A 16,097-nucleotide genomic window follows, 5' to 3' on the forward strand; every position below is an offset into this window, starting at 1 on the left:
AATCTTGTACTTCAGCCTTTGCAGTAGCTGGGGTTTTATGCGTGCGCCACCAGGCTGCACTAATATTTTTAGTAGAGAACGGGGATTTCACCAGGTTGGCCAGGCTGGTCTTGAACTCCTAGCCTCAAGTCATCTGCCCGCTCTGCCTCCCATGGTGCCGAGATTACAGCCTATAGAGATTCATGATCTAATTAGAGGTGTTTTGTGAGCTGTCATCTTGACTGCTCCGGCGTCTGGCGAGAGGAGCTGCAATGCGGGTTTGTTTTTTCTTTCTCCACGCCCCCGCCTCCCCCCGCCCCATCCCGTGACCTCACACTTCTTCCTCTGCTTCCAGCCCTAAAGTAGCAAAGATTGCTTCATCTGAGGTTAGTCATGTGCAAAAGTAGGTGCAACTCAATGGCCTTCCGGTTTGAGTGTGAGAACTGAAAGATACCCCTAGTTTTTAGCTTCGATCTGGGAACCACATCTTCACTCCACCCCTGCCTTCAAAAAGAGTCGGCGGACATCTTGGAATGTAAATTGCCTTCCTAAAATAGGAAACGTGCGGGAAGGAGGAGGAGTTACTAGAGGAAAAGACGAACCAGAGAGCTGAAGGATTCGGGGTTCTGGAGAAGATAAATAACAATGCCTGAAGGGAAAGGCTTTTGTCTGGGAGAGGAGGTCGTGGGGCTGGGGGGAGGTTGGCTTCAGATAAGGTGGGTTCAAACTGATGATTTAATTTGACAATCACTGGAAGAGTAACTCCTGTCCCTAAGCCTCTTTGCATACCAGAACTATTTTGCTGAAAGTGCACCTGATTCTTGCCACCACTAGGAAACAAATAAGGAAAAAAAAGTGTGCCTCAAGCTCTTTTATATAAAAAGAGTAACACATGAAGACTTAGTCACAGATTCACAATCTTAAGATATTAGAATTATATATATATTTTTGAGAACCATATTGTAATGTAAAAAAATTTCCAAGATGTTTAGACAATTCTAATTGTGTCTGTTGACTGACAAGAACTACTAGTATTTAAACTTGCACTTATATTATAAAAGAAAATGCATCTATCCATGAATACGTTGTTCTTCAGTTTAAAGAACTGTGTGCTGTGATTTGGGTTTTGGAATCCATTCCAATAACGCTACAAACCCCTCCCTGCCCCACTTCCTCTCCTCTGTCACTGAGCCGAAGCCACCTAAAGGGCTATCAATCTCCTGAAATGTTTGTCAAAGGGGACGATCCATCAGGAAGAGAAACAACACCTTAAAAATAGAATAGTGACTGGGAGTGATGTGATATGAGGAGTGTTCCACTTTAGAACCCTAAAGCTGGACTTCCGAGGCAAAATTATCAATGAACTGTGTGACCTTGGACAAGACAACCTCTCTGAGCCAGAGTTAATCTGAAATTGATACTCACATCATCTTTAAGGTGGCCTGTAGCTTGAATCATAAAATGGGGTGGCAAAGGAGTCTGAAGAGGGTCTCCCACCATAGTTCCAAGTCTATTGGCTCCCACTCCTGAGCTCATTTCAGACACAGTAAGAGGAAAAGTTAAGGATTTGGAAAAAGAAGCAGGGAGTGGGATTTTGAAAGGACCCCCCAACATTTCTGTGTTCTGGATTCTTCTCCCAAACATTGATTGTAAACCTTAGAGGAGGTCGAGTGGGAATTTCTTGGACTTGTGTTTTCTTGGAAATGAGAGTTTGCTATGCATGCCAGTTTTCCCATGCCGGAATTCCTTCTTATATGTAGCTGAAAATAGATAGGGTCACCTGATAGACACACCCTGCTGTGAAATCACATGAATTTCCTCAAGTAATAATAGGTCATGGTTAAAGAGCAAAACATCTGTCAATACAGCCCAGGCGCTAACTTTAGTTTCTCTTTTACAAACTTTCAGAAATCTGTTTAGTCAATTCAGGGTGAAACATTCATACTCATGATTTATTCCCTTATGGTTTTCTTCCAAATATATCATTCTTTAAAACACCAGAGAAATGAGAGAGCTGGTGAGAGTTATAGATGGGAATTTTGGATTCTTTAATTTAGCAAGTTATTAACCACATGCTCTGGGCACCTCCTAACCCTTCCCACCGCTTGTCCCGATAAATTCCATGTACTCTGTGCTCTCTGCCATTAGACATTGCTCAGTGCAAGAAGCTTAGGTTTATACTATGCAATAAGATAGAATAGAACAACGTAGAATATGCAAATAACTCCTTGATATTTTTTGTGTTTTAGGAAAAGTCCTCTAGTGTTCTTCTCTTGCTCTCTCACTATGATTTCTAGCAGAGCCTACAAGATTTGCCCATTTCCAACTTCACATCCTTACTCAGCTATTTTCAAAACGACTGTGTCTGTCTCCCACAATTATCATGGTCATTGCCTCTGGTTTCAGAATTGTCATTTTGCAACGTTGTGTGACTCTGGATAAATATTTGATCTCTGTTTTCTTATAAACTGGGCTAAACTATATCTAATTCAAAGCATCATTGAAGAAAATTAAAAGAGATGAAATGAACACAGTGTCTGGTTCATAGTCAGCGTTCAGTAAGTATGAGTGAACGTTCCCGACAAGACAGAGGAAGGGGTAGAGATTAGCTTTCTTACAAAGCTATGGAAAATCTTACCCAATTAAGCTTGTTAGACTGAAATGAAACCTTTCAAAGGAAGGTGGTAGGGCAGTAGTGGAACTGGAGGGAAGTGGCAGTTTCTCCCTTGATGAGGCCATCTGTTGTTTTTTTTTTTTTCTTTTTTTTTTTTTTGAGACAAAGTCTCACTCTATCTCCCAGGCTGGAGTGCAGTGGCACGATCTCAACTCACTGCAACCTCCACCTCTTGGGTTCAAGCAATTCTCCTGCCTCAGCCTCCTCAGTAGCTGAAATTACAGGTGCCCACCACCACGCCCCCCTAAGTTTTGTATTTTTAATAGAGATGAGGTTTCACCATGTTGGCCAGGCTGGTTTCGAACTCCTCGTCTGTAATGATCCGCCCACCTCGGCCTCCCAAAGTGCTAGGATTACTGGTGTGAGCCACCGTGCCTGGCTGAGGCCATCTGTTATGAATTTACAGACTCTTAGTAATGGTAACCTGTTTATTTTTACCTGGTATACAACAGGTTTCACGAACACTATTTAATTGTCCAAAGCCCCTTGCATGTATTCATATAAAAATTCAGGACCTGATTTACATAATACCAACTCTCAAGAAGTAGAAAGAAAGTTTCTGCCTAGTTATTTTGGACTGGGGTAAGGCTAAATTTGGGTACAGTAATTTTTCAAAGGGGAATTTTGAAACACTCTCCCTGAGAGAAGACAAAAACTGTTTTAATTTGGAAAACACAGGTCAAACCCCAGCCGCCTTTGTTTTTGGCTTTAGGGAGTCAGTTGCATGCATCCACAGGGGTGCAACACTGCTACTTTCAGACTATGCTCATATGATTCATATATACTTATGCGTATACACACATATGTACGTATATGGGCATATGAGTATACACTAGTCGGAACAAAACTTTCACAAGATAACTACTACTCACTGACAAAGCCATCACATGCCAAATACTTTAGAAACATAACTTTATTAATTCATCTGGTGCTCACAGTGTCTCAGACACTGTGAGCACCAGATGAATTAATAAAGTCATTCATTTTATAGTCAAGGAAGCAGCCTCAGTGAATTAGCAGTGTCCTCAAAGTCCCAAGGTAGTCAAATTGGCAAATAACAAGAAGTCTCAGGATTTGAACTTGGGCCTTTTTTTTTTTTTTTTTTTTTTTGAGACAGTCTTGCTCTGTTGCCCAGGCTGGAGTGCAGTGGTGCGATCTCAGCTCACTGAAGCCTCCACCTCCCGGGTTCAAGCGATTCTCATGCCTCAGCCTCCTCAGTAGCTGGGATTACAGGCTCACGCCACTACGCCCAGCTAATTTTTGCATTTTTAGTAGAGAGAGAGTTTTGCCATGTTGGCCAGGCCAGTCTTGAACTTCTGACCTCAAGTGATCCCCTTGCCCCAGGCTTCCAAAGTACTGGGATTACAGGCGTCAGCCACCGTGCCCAGCCTGAACTTGTGCCTGTCTGACCTCAAAAAATTCTTTTCTCTTGCTACCACAATACGACTGCCTCGCAGCATGGGCTGGAGGCAAGAGCCCTATCCCAGAAAAACGCTAGTTTGTTTTCCATCCGGTGTCTGGTTACTTAAAACCAGTGTCTCGTTACTTAAAACCACGGTTTACACCTCTAGGTGTTCTGAGGAGGGCTGTTGATTAAGCCAGATGAAATGCTAAAAAAAAAAAAAAAAAAAAAGCTGATCATTGCAGCCCCCATTTGCACTCATCTGGTATAGGGGCTTTCCAATCTTCAGCAGTAAATGAGACTAGCTATAAACTGTCTCACGTCATGCCAAGAAGCTAAGTAGAGCAAGCCAGTCAGGCACAGTAATGCAGCATCTCACCCCCCGGAGGGATTTTGTGGTGGAGGAGAATGGAATTAATTCTGAAAGAAACACTATTCAACTTAAGCCAAAACAGCACCTACTGAAATAGACCTGCAGGAGCTATTTGTAAATGGAAAGAAAGGTTTTAAAAGAAGCCTGTCAAAACAGCAATGGGCGTGTTTTTCTGGTTCCCCTGCAGTATCTACCCTATTTCAGCAAGTCTAGGCAGAAGTTAGGAAGGAAGAAAAAATGGTTGCTACCACTTAAAAAAAAAAGATCAAACAATACGGAACATCTAGATTAACCAGTCTATGTTCTTGATGATTCATTTTGGACAAGTGTTGGGAACCCGTCAGAGATCAACGGGTGGTTATATTGTGAAATCCTCTGGTTTCACAAAGTTTGCATTTTTAGTAAAAGATTCTTAAATGCTCTCTTTAAGAAACACGCATTTATCGATTCATCAGGAAAACACTCCCCTTTTCCTATCTGAATAAAAATGACACAACACAATACAGCTCTGAAGTGAGAAAACAGCTCCTTCACCCCTTTTGAAGTCTTTACTGATGTTATATTAAAATGGACAGGATTCTGAGAATTAGCAAGTCAAGATGAAAACTTTAACTTTCAAAATGTCATTATAGAGGAATATAAGGAAGTCAGGCTAATAACTTGTCAATGACTCCTGAGCTACCCTGATATTCAGAGACCTTTCCGGGAGTCTTGGAAAGCACCTAGTCTGATAAATCTGGGGTTCTTTTTTGGACTTTAAATTAATGTAAACAAGGGCAAAGTGCAGTAACAAGGCGTCAGTGTGTTACTTGCCAACTGTACTATTTTTAGAATATGTTGGTTAAATTAAAAAGTGTATGTATCTGCTTAAAACATACTTTGCTGTTTCAACCCAAGTTATCTTATAGTTAAACTGGAATTTTTTTCATTAAAAATATTATGGGAGGCCATAGATATTGGCTCGTGTCTTTATGAAAGCATCTTATTGTTTAATCCTTAATGAATATGGAAGTTTCTTTGGCGCTGACTTGCCTCTGACTGTCCTGGTTTTAAAACTGAAAGTTCCTTGGCCCAGTTCCCGTGCCTCTTGCCTGAAATCCCATTATTTTGGAAGGCCAAGGCGGAAGAGTCCCTAGAGGCCAGGAGTTCAAGACCAGCCTGGGTAACTTGGTGAAACCTTGTCTCTACTAAAAATACAAAAAATTAGCCGGGCATGGTGGCACGCACCTATAATCTTAGCTACTTGGGAGGCTGAGGCACCAGAATTGATTGAACCTGGGAAGCAGAGGTTGCAGTGAACAGAGACGGAGCCTTTGTACTTCAGCCTGGGTGACAGAGTGACACTCAGTCTCAAAAATTAAAAAAAAATAATAATAAAATAAAATAAATAAAAACAGGCTCGGTGCAATGGCTCATGCCAGAACTTTGGGAAGCTAAGTCAGGAGTTTGAGACCAGCCTGGCCAACATGGTGAAACCCCGTCTCTACTAAAAATACAAAAATTAGCCAGGCATGGTTGCATGCATCTGTAGTCCCACCTACTCAGGAGGCTGAGGCAGGAGAATCACTCGAACCCGGGAGGCAGAGGCTGCAGTGGGCCAAGAACGTGCCATTGCACTTCAGCCTGGGTGACAGAGCAAGACTTCATCTCAAAAAAGAATAAAATAAAATATAAATAAAATAAAACTGAAAGTACCGTGTTCTAGAAATGCTCTGACTTCCAGGAAAATCACGCGAGTCACCCTTATAAGGTTGTAATGTGATTCCACGTGAAACTTTAGCAGATATAATCCTAAGAATCTACATCTAAGTAGCTATATATCCCACTTTTTTTTTTTTTCTTTTTTTTGAGACAAGGTCTTGCTGTGTTACCCAGGATGAAGTACAGTGGCGCAACTTCAGCTCACTGCAACCTCTAGACTCCGGGGTTCAAGCGATTCTCGTGTCTCGGCCTCCCCAGTAGCTGGGATTACAGGTGCATGCCGGCACACCTGGCTAATTTTTCTGTTTTAACTAGGGATGGGGCCACCATATTGGCCTGACTGTTTTCAAACTCCTGACTTGAAGTGATCCGCCCACCTCGGTTTCCCAAAGTGCTGGGATACGAGCATGAGCCACTGCACCTGGCCCCCACTTACTTTTATCCACCACTTTTGACTAATTTGTGAGAAGGGTATAATCATAATTCCTCGCCTATCACAAGGTTCACTAGGGTAAAAGATACCATGGAGGCAAAGCTCTCAGCCCAGGGCATGACTGTTTGTAAGCCCTAGTAAATGGCTAAAAAAACTGCTTTGTAGGATTACAGAGTTTACAAAAGCCAAATGTTATCATAGTTGTTGGAATAAGTACATAATGAGAGAAGAGATAAAGACATTCCTCCTGATTTACGGACTTTACAGTTGAGAAGACAGATGAACACAGCCAGATGAAATATCTGCAAGTGGTTCAAAACTCCTGGTTATAAGCCAAGAAACTATTCATTAGGAAACAGAAAAAGTGGTTGGGTGCTGTGGCTTACTGCTGTAATCCCAGCACTTCGAGAGGCCAAGGTGGGGGGATTGCTAGAGCCCAGGAGTTTGAGACCAGTCTGGGCAACAGGAGGAAAACTTGTCTCTACAAAAAACAAAAATTAAAAATAACTAGCTGGCATGGTGGTGTGTGCCTGCAGCCCCAGCTACTCTGGGGATTGAGGCCAGAAGATGGCCTGAGTCCAGGAGGTCTAGGCTGCAGTGAGCAGAGAGCGTGCTACCACACTCCAGCCTGGGCAACAGAGCAAGACTGTCTCAAAATAAGAAAAAAAAAAGTCAGGTAATATCAGTAACTTTTTATTTCCAGTAAAGGAAAGTGTTTTCTTCACAATTAGATAAGTTACTTTATTGTCAAAACCGCTAGTGAATTAATGAATGAGCAGGTCTACCAAGTTACTACCGTGACTGCTTCTCCAAAAACGAGTTGCTTGACTTTCTCAAATTTGCTGTACTTTTACCATGCTGTAATCTGTCTTCCATCTGCATTTTTTTTTTTTCCACAGTTACTGTTTTCCTAAATGTCACTAGTGGTCTAATTGCCACATCCAAAGACCTCTTTCTACATTGCATCATGCTAAACCTCTCAGCGACATCTTCTCCTTCAAACTCATGTGAAGTGATTGGCACATGTCTCCATGCACCCAAGTCCTCTTAACTCTACTTAGCAAGTTCCTTTTTTTCCTTAAATGTCAGTTTCACAAGGTTCATCTTTCAACCATGTTATCTTAGAGTAATGACCTCATGTGCCGTCTTTAAGCTAATTGATTTCCAATTTTCATCTTTTATCTGGCTTCTCTTCCTCCTACAACCTCTGTCTCTCTGCTAGATTCTTTCTCTTTCTAGGATTTGTTTATGCTTTTTATCAACTCTGGATTTCTTTCTTTTCTCACTTTTGCTAATCAAAGCTCTGTTAGCCTTCAAGATCCATGTCAAACTCTATTTGCTCTGAGAAGTCTTTTCAGATTGTTCAGAACAGAAAGGCCGTTCTATCTTTTAGATTCCCGTAGCACATTTTTCTTTTCCTGATCCTTACTTCATTGTTGATTCATTTTGGACAAGCACTGGGGAGCTGGCAGGGACGAATGGGTGGTTATGTGATGAAATCCTTTGGTTTCACGAAGGTTACTTTTTTTTTGTTTTGAGATGGAGTTTTGCTCTTGTTGCCCAGGCTGGAATGCAATGTCATGATTTTGGTTCACTGCAACCTCTGCCTCCCAGGTACAAGCGATTCTCCTGCCTCAGCCTCCAGAGTAGCTGGGACTACAGGCATGCACCACCATGCCTGGCTAATTTTGTATTTTTAGTAGAGGCAAAGTTTCTCCATGTTGGTCGAGCTGGTTTCGAACTCCTGACCTCAGGTGATCCGTCCACCTCTGCCTCCCAAAGTTCTGAGATTACAGGCCTAAGCCACCGGCCACAAAGATTACTTTTTAATAGGAGGCTCCCACATGCTAGGTCTTCAAGAAACACACATTTATTAATTCATCAGAAAACACTCCCCTTTTCACATTTGAAAAAAAAAAGACTCATGCAATACAATATAGCACACGAAATTATAAGCATAATAGGTTTTGGTCTGCCTCTTCAACTAGATTATATGTTCCTATAGGTATAACATAGATCTAATTTATTTCCCCTCTGCTTCACTCAGCAAAATGACTATATTCATTTGTTCACTCATTCATTCATTCATCCATAAAATAATTTTTGTCCAGATGTGCCAAGAACTATTTGACACTAGAGATACTGAGATAGAATAACCAGGAGGACATACTACAGCCTCAAATGTCTCAAGGTCTAGTGGGAATAACAATTCAAAAATTAATTGAAGGCTTAATTATAAGCCTTTAAGTACAGTGATAGGTGAGCAGAAGGCACTGTGGAAGCTCTGAAAAGGCTCACAAAATGTGTGTATGTGTGTGTGAGTCTGGCAGGAGGGATTGAAGTCTTCATGGAATAGAGGTTGCCCGAAATGATTGTTTTAGTTGCATATTACTGTAACAAATTACTCTGAAATTTAGCAGTTTAGAACAGCATGCCTTTATTGCCTCATAGTTTCTGTGGGTCAAGATTCTGGGCATGGATTAGCTGGATCTTCTCCTTCAGAGTCTCTGACAAAGCTGCAATCAAGTTGTTGGCTAGGTCTGTGGTCTCAACTGAAGGCTCAATGGAGAAGGATCCATTCTAAGCTCTCTTGCTGTCGTTGGAAGGACTTGATTTTGACACTGTTGTTGCCTGAAGGCCTCAGTTCCTAACTGTCAGTTGTCAAGAGGCCATCTTCTATTTTTTTTTTGCCACCCAGGGCTCTCCAGCTTGCTTCCTCAAAAGAAACATTTGAGAAGAACCAGAGAGAGAAAGTACAAAAGAGATGGAAGTCACAGTCATGTATCATCTAATCATGGAAGTGACCTCTCATCCCTTTCATTCTATTCTGTTTCTTAGAAACAAATCACTAGGTCAGACCTATACTTGAGGAAAAGGGACCACATAGGATGTGAAAAGCAGGAGGTGGGGATTATGGAGGTTTTGTTTTTTAGAAACAGGGTCTTGCTTTTTCACCCAAATTGGGGTTTAGTGGCACAATCATAGCTCACTGCAGCCTTGACCTATAAGGATAGTCTTACCTTAGCCTCCTAAGTAGCAGAGACCGCAGATGTATGCTAGCATGCCTGGCTAAGTTTTTAAAATTTTATGTTTATGTATTCATTTTTTCTGACATAGGGTCTCACTCTGTTACCCAAGGTGGAGTGCAGTGTTATGATCATGACTCACTGAGTCTTGACTTTCTGGGCTCAAGTGATACTCCCACCTTAGCCTCCCATGGAGCTGGGACCACATGTGCATGCCACCACTCTCGATATTTTTTTGTTTAATTTTTGGTAAAGATGGGATTTCTCTCTGTTTCCCAGGCTGGTCTCAAACTACTAGCCTCAAGCTTTCTTCGTTGGCCTTTCCAAGTTCTGGGATTACAGGTATGAGCCACTGGGTACTTGGCCAAGGATCCATTATTAAAGGCTGTCTGCCACCACAATGAATCTTAAAGAATAAGAAGTTAACTCAGGACATCTTGCTCAGGCAAATGCATGATAAAGAGAATGCATATGGCAACATGCATAGGAGACACTTTGGTGTTTCTGGGTTTTAAAGTTTAAAGTAGGAGAGGTAGGATTTGAGGCTGGAGAGATAAGCAGGGCCTGGTTTGTCCTACAAAGTGGCTTGAACTTTATCTTGTATGTTAATTGTGCTAGTATAAGAAGGGGTAACCGGAAAGTTGACATCTTAGGTATCTCATTCTAGTGCCTGGATAGAGGATAAATTTGAGAGGGATAAATCTAGAATCTGAGAAGCCAAAGGAGATTGTGGCAGAAAGATGACGAAGGCCTCAGTGTTGGCAGTCTTTTAGGGTAGGGGAAGAGGAAATGGGCTTGAGATATTAAAAAAAAGTAAAGTGGGTTGAATTTTATTTGTTACGTCTGGGGACACTTAGGGAGAAACGTCTTTCAGACAGCGTGGATATATATCTGTGAAGCTCAGGAAAGAACGTAGCCTAAAGTTTGTGACTCATGTAAATATCAATGGTGGGTACAACTAGAAGAGTTGAACAGAAAAAGAGATGAAAATGAATCTGGGGAATAGAAGGGTGTGAAGAATGTACAGAGAAAGAGAGGCCTGAAAGAATAAGAAGGGACAATCAGAAATGGATGCCAGGAGAAAATATTGGCCCGGCACAGCGACTCACACCTGTAATCCCAGAACTTTGAAAGGCCAAGGAAAGAGGAAATATTGAGCCCAGGAGTTTGAGGTCAGCCTGAAACGTAGAAAGATCCCATTATACGAGTCAAAGAATGAGAGGTGGTCAGATGCAGCGGAGAAATCCATCATGATAAAGATCGAATGCCACTTTCACATTCATTTATTCATGCAATTCTTTATTTACCAGGCACTGAGCTAGGTATGGGCCATGAACAAGACAGACAGTTTCCCTCCCCTAGGGAAGTCACTGTCCAGTGGGTAAGATGAACATTAGAGACAGTTACAAGTGCCCAAAGTAAATGCAGAAAGTGTCATGAGCAAAACCAACAGGGCACAAGATGTTCAAGTAGAATCTTTTTACAAAGCAGAGCAGGGGCACACAGTTTTAGAGCTTCCATCAAGGACATCTCTTTTTACTAAGCCACGCAGGAAGGCTGGGCGCAGATTCCTAGCAGCTGTTCTCTGTGGCTTAGGTGTCCCAGCTTGCTTGGAACAATTAAGAGATTTATCATTTCCTGAGGTAACTGTACAAAGTACACAGACTGGGTGGCTTAAAGCGGCAAGAATTTCTTTTTTCACCAAAATGAAGCTGTCAGCAAGGCCACCTGTAAGGGCAAACCCTTCCCTGCCTCTTCATAGCATCTGGTGGTTTCTGGCAATCCTCAGCATTCCTCGGCCTGTAAATTCATCACTCCAACCTTTGCCGCTGTTGTCACATGGCATTTTCCCTGTGTCTCAGCCTTCCATTTGCTTTGTCCTCTTCATGTAAGGACACCAGTTCACACTGGATTAGAACCCATCCTAATGAACTCATGTTAACTTGATTGTATATATAGAGACTTGCTTTCCAAAGAAGGCCATATTTACAGGGACTGGGAGTTAGGACTTAACATATCTTTCACGGGGGACACAATTCAACCCATAAGAGGAGTTGTTTAAAATAATTAGTAACCTTCACTAAGGACAGTTTCAGTAGATGGATGAATTTTAGTATTATGACAGGATTTGTTTGACATCTGCTCAATACATGAATTGGTTAAGATAGATGGTAATCGTTGCTTTTCTCATTATCTATGGTACTGTGTTAGGTCAGAAAAAACTGTTTCTGACTTGTGCTCACCACTGAAAAAGGAGAAAACATATTGGCCCAGGGCTTTTATTAGCTCACAGGCCTTATTGGCTGAGCTGAGGCTTTTATTTTTATTTTTGAGACAGGGTCTGGAGTGCAGCCACATGATCACGGCTAACTGCAGCCTCAAATTCTTGGGCTCAAGCGATCCTCCTCTCTCAGCCTCCCAAGTAGTTGGAACTACAGGCTCTGAAAGAATAAGGACCTGTAGTTTCAGCTACTTGCCTGGCTAATTTTTAAATTTTTTGTAGAGATAGGGTCTCACTATATTGCCCAGGCTGGTCTCAAATTCCTGGGCTCAAGAGATCTGCTCACCACAGTCTCCCAAAGCATTGGGATTATAGGTGTGAACCACCACACCTGGCCTGGGGCTGAGGTTTCTTAAGAAACCTGTTCTTGGCCTCATCATTTGTCCAAAGAAAAGTCTGACCTGAGAGGGAAACCTCAGAATGTCAGTGTCTCCCTGTAATTGTGTATAAAAGATTTTTTTTTTTCAAGTGAAATCCATTGTACTTGTCACAGGAGTCTGTGACTCAGTAACACTTAAGAGCCGTTGGACCAGATTTTCTACATTTAACTGCACATTAGAGTCACCTGCACAAATTGAAAATGCCCCGTCTCAATCCCAGAGACTCTTATTCAATTAGTCTGGGATAGGGCCTATCCACTGGTATTTTTTAAGTTCTTTTTGTGATCCTGGTGTGCAGCTGGGCTGGGCACCACAGCAGACAATTCCTACACCTACCCTTTTGGCACTAATATTCAGATTCTGATGGCCTCTGCCTTTTATATAAATAATACGGCGTATCCCATCAAAACTGCCATTGCCCTGGGGAGAGGGCTTGTTTAGAGCCTGAGTATTATGACTTAATATACTTCTGGTGTGTATTTCAAGAAATTCCCTTAGGCTTCTGCTGGACTCCTCTGCTGCGCTGGGCTGGGCAGCTGGCTCCTGGGACATCTCTCCCCTGCTTCCCAAACCACTGTGCATTCAGGGAGAATCAGCTCTGCAGAGGACGTCACTGTGTTGCTTCAAAGGGGATGCACTGAGAGCGCCCATAGGTGGCTGCCAATTGAGCCTCCAGAGTGGGTGGGGGGATGTCAAAGAGAAAGAGGGCAGCAAGCGAGAGGTGCTGGGGATGGGTTTATGCAACGCGAATCTGAAAAGTGAGCCAGTTCCTGAGCACAAGTCATGGTTGCCTTTGGAGGATGACTTAGCAGGTTAGTTTCCAGGAAGTGTTTTTTCTTCATTTTTAATTTCTTTTTAATGAGCCCGTGAAGGGCATCAAGTGAACAGATAATAGGACTGAAAAATATTTCAATTTATTTTTCTTTCTTCTTCTTCTTCTTTTTTTTTTTTTAATAGAGATGGGGGCCAGGTGTGGTGGCTTATGCCTATAATTCCAGCACTTTGAGAGGTCAAGGCGGATGGATCACCTGCAGTCAGGAGTTTGAGACCAGCCTGACCAACATGGTGAAACTCCGTCTTTACTAAAAACAAAAATTAGCCAGGTGTGCTGGCATGTGCCTATAATCTCAGCTACAAAGGAGGTTCTGGTGGTGGGAAAATCTCTTGAACCCCGGAGGCGGAGTTTGCAGTGAGCCAAGATCACGTCATTGCACTTTGGCCTGGGCAACAGAGTGAGACTTCATCTCAAATTAAATAAATAAATACATAAATAGAGACAGGGTCTCCTTATGTTGTCCAGACTGGTCTTGAACTCCTTGGCTCAAGCAATCCTCCTGCCTTGGCCTCCCAAAGTGCTGAGATTATAGGTGTGAGCCATTGCGCCCAGACTTCTTGGTTTCTTGTGTCAGATGTGGAGATTGCATTAATTGCTTAATTAGCTATTCACAGAAATAATCTAGTGATCTACACTTCTCTACTTTTGTCTGCAGACTGACATTACATTAGCCAGGTGTCTCTCCAGCATGGATGCAGAAAACAAGGCTGATTGAATCTCAGGTAAGCTGGCCATTCCACAAGTTGATGGCCCAGAGACTCAGAATGACACATGGCCTCCCCGTTTGCCATTTATCTCTCCAGACAGGAAAGCTAGGTGTGGGTGTGCCTTGAATCGGGTGAGAGACATGGCCCCTTGGGACTTAAAGTTGCCCTGCCAGCAGCTGGGATGACTCAGCTTGCTGTGTTCTTCAGCCAACATAGCAAGGCCAGGCGGGGTGGGGCTGAGGGCAGTGGAGCGGAAGAGATCTTCCCCACTTGCTCTATTTTAAGCTACAGTGTCTTCTAACAGGTTTGGTAGGAACTCAAGTACTGGCTGAGCAGGGAGTGGGGATTGCACAGCCTCAAGGCCCTTGGTTTAATAATGGTTTATACTTTCCGATTCCTTGATGTGTGCCAACTTCTATAGCCGGTGCTTTGCAAACATAATTTCATCTAATCCTTCTAACAACTCTGAAGGCTAAGTATCATTAGCTTCATTTGTTTCTTCTCTCTTCCCTTTTTTTTTTTTTTTTAACAAGAGACAACACTGATGGTTAGGAGATTTGGAAGCCTGCTGAAAGTCAGAGAACTGAATGCAGAGTTAGTGACGAAAATTAGATCTGTCTGATTCTAATGCTCACATCCTGAAGCCTCACCAAATAGCCACCTGTGGCCTCTCCCCGTGGGGAATTAATTCAGCAAGCATTTGTTGAGGGCCTACAGCATGCCCAGTGCTTTGCTGGGCATGGTGGAGAATGCAGTGTTGACACGTGTGGCCCCTGTTATCAGGGGGTCAGTATCCTCTAGGAGAACCACCCAGGCAAATTGTAAAATGTTTGTTCCAGTCTCCATTTACCCTTTACTGGTGGTGTAATCATGGCTGATATATGTAGACTGGGATAACACTTTGTTTTTCCAGCTATTAAAAGACTTGTGAATCCAGACAAGAGAAAGGATGGGGATAGCGTGTTGAAAAATAATAGGTGCTCAAAAAGTGAAGCTTCATTCGTCTTTCACAAGCTACCTGGATTTTGGCTGGACGGGTTCTGAAGCAAAGGAGGCTCAGGCCACGCTCAGGCATCTTGCCTCATCCGAGACCCCTTTCTTTCTATAGATCTCACATGCTGTCACTCCTTCAGCAAATCTTGGCAGCTACCTCTCCTAAGTATGGACAGAGTATGACCCTTCTCTATTCCCCTGTAGTCAGAGCCACTATCATTCTATACCTGAGTGGTACAGAGGCCTCCTAACTGGTCTCCACCCTCTCCGCTTGCTCCTCTTTGATCTCTGCTCAAATGTCATTTTATCAGAGAAGTCTTGAGTACCTTGATGCCCCTACCATCACTAACTCTATCCCAAACCTGCTTTATTCTTCTTCACCACTTGATATAGATCTGCTCATTTGCTTGTCATCTGATGCCTTCTCTTGAATGTAGGGCTCTGAGGGCCAAGCCTGAGCTCTTCCATGCACTGCTGTATCCCCAGGATCAAGAACCTGGCAGGCAAGGTAATAGGGGCTACTGTGCTTGACCTCCTTCAGTTCATTCTCAAGCCAGTTTCCCCTTTATTTTTATTTTTTAATGAGATGGAAGAGTCTCCCTCTGTCATCCAGGCTGGAGTGCAGTGGCAAGATCTTGGCTTACTGCAACCTCCGCCTCCCTGGTTCAAGCAATTCTCTTGCCTTGGACTCCCGAGTAGCTGGGATTACAGGCGTGTACCACTACGCCAGGCTAATTTTTGTTTTTTTTAGTAGAGAAGGGATTTTACCATGTTGGCCAGGCTGGTCTGGAACTTCTGACCTTAAATGATCCACCCACCTCAGCCTTCGAAAGTGCTGGCAATAAAGGAATGAGCTACCGCACCCAGCCTGCCCTTTTAAATCTTATTTTTAATATGAAAAAATTCAGCGTATAGAGAATGGTAAAAAAAGGAGGAGAAATTCATCCATAATGGCAGTCCCAGCAACAACCACTGTAATACATTTAAAAACATTTCGAGGCCAGGGGCAGTGGGTCACATCTGTAATCCCGGAGGCTGAGGTGGGTGGATCACAAGGTCAAGAGATCAAGACCATCCAGACCAATATGGTGAAGCCCCGTCTCTACTAAAAATACAAAAAAATTAGCTGGGTGTGGTGGCATGTGTCTGTAGTCCCAGCTACTTGGGCGGCTGAGGCAGGAGAATTGCTTGAACCTGGGAGGCAGAGGTTGCAGTGAGCCGAGATCTCACCACTGCAGTCCAGCCTGGGCAACAAAATGAGACTCTATCTCAAAAAGCACAAAAAAACAAAAACAAAACAACAACCAAAATTT

This window comes from Sapajus apella, unplaced genomic scaffold (assembly GCF_009761245.1).
Source record: "Sapajus apella isolate SASKATOON/1434 unplaced genomic scaffold, GSC_monkey_1.0 scaffold30, whole genome shotgun sequence".
Classification (NCBI taxonomy): domain Eukaryota; kingdom Metazoa; phylum Chordata; class Mammalia; order Primates; family Cebidae; genus Sapajus; species Sapajus apella.